Genomic DNA, 975 nt, shown 5'->3' with positions numbered 1-975 from the left:
TTCTGTGTCTGTGTTAATTGGTTTCCCTTTTCTTTGTTGAAGAGGGTCTGTGCAATCCTTCTGCCTAGTCCGCCATCTTGCCCCGCCTCCCAGATTTCAATTTTTGAAATAGATTACAATTATTTGGTAAATTGTAGTTTTAAAATTCATTTTGTTCTTTTTCTGTTTTCTTCAACAATACTAATCATAGCCATCTTAAAGTCCTTGTCTGCTAACTCCAATATATAGTCATCTGTGGATTTGTTTTCTCCTCTTATCATCATCAGTTATTGTATTATCTTTTTGCATACCAGTTTGTTTTAATGTATGCTTATATTTTATACAAAACAAACATAGAGGCTCATGATGCCTTCTTGGGTTAGATTAATAAGTTGTGGGGCTATTCACCTTAAACCAGCCAAGGATATATTTAGATCGGCACTGGGTTGCAGTTTTAGTAAGACTCAGTCCACCTCTGGTTGTCCTTGTTCTTCTGGTGTGCCCCTCCTGGGCTTTTGAGTGAGAGAGGCAGGTCTCTGTCTCCTCAGCTTTGGAAAAAGACTACAGGAGAATGAATTCTATCCTTTAGAGGTTTCTGAATTTAGCTTTTTAGCTTTCTACACCTTGCAACTATAAAATTTGAAGGGAGATTTTGTTTTTGTGTCAGTGCCCTAGAGCCAGCAAATTTCTCTTGGGGAAAATTGGCCAAATTCTTTAAGCACCTGGCCATCAATTTCTGGCTCACCAAAGAAGGGTTCTTTTCTTTCTGAAGGTATAGTTAAAATAGTTTTTGTTATCTTCATAGGTATCCAAAGTTTTTACATTGATTTTTGCAATTCTTCTGTCCTTTTGCTTTCTCCTTCTAGTTTTTGCATTGGTTTGCTGAAACCTATCTGGAAGTAAAACTTTCTTCTGCTTAATACATGAATGAGTGATCAAAAAGCTGATGAAGTTCTGAGTGCGTGGATGGAAATTGGCAACTTTTTTTTTTTTTTT

At 36.5% G+C, this 975-nt stretch overlaps 1 protein-coding gene across 1 annotated transcript in view; it reads left to right on the top strand.

Moving 5' to 3' along the window:
- The window catches only part of UBE2R2 (ubiquitin conjugating enzyme E2 R2), a 179,571-nt gene that overhangs the window by 75,838 nt on the left and 102,758 nt on the right, over positions 1-975 (top strand). The gene's annotated exons all lie outside the window — the stretch shown is intronic.

Source organism: Orycteropus afer, unplaced genomic scaffold (assembly GCF_000298275.1).
Source record: "Orycteropus afer afer isolate SDZICR_OR568_19922 unplaced genomic scaffold, OryAfe1.0 scaffold00285, whole genome shotgun sequence".
NCBI classification, from domain to species: Eukaryota; Metazoa; Chordata; class Mammalia; order Tubulidentata; family Orycteropodidae; genus Orycteropus; species Orycteropus afer.
This window is presented reverse-complemented; position numbering and strand designations above follow the sequence as displayed.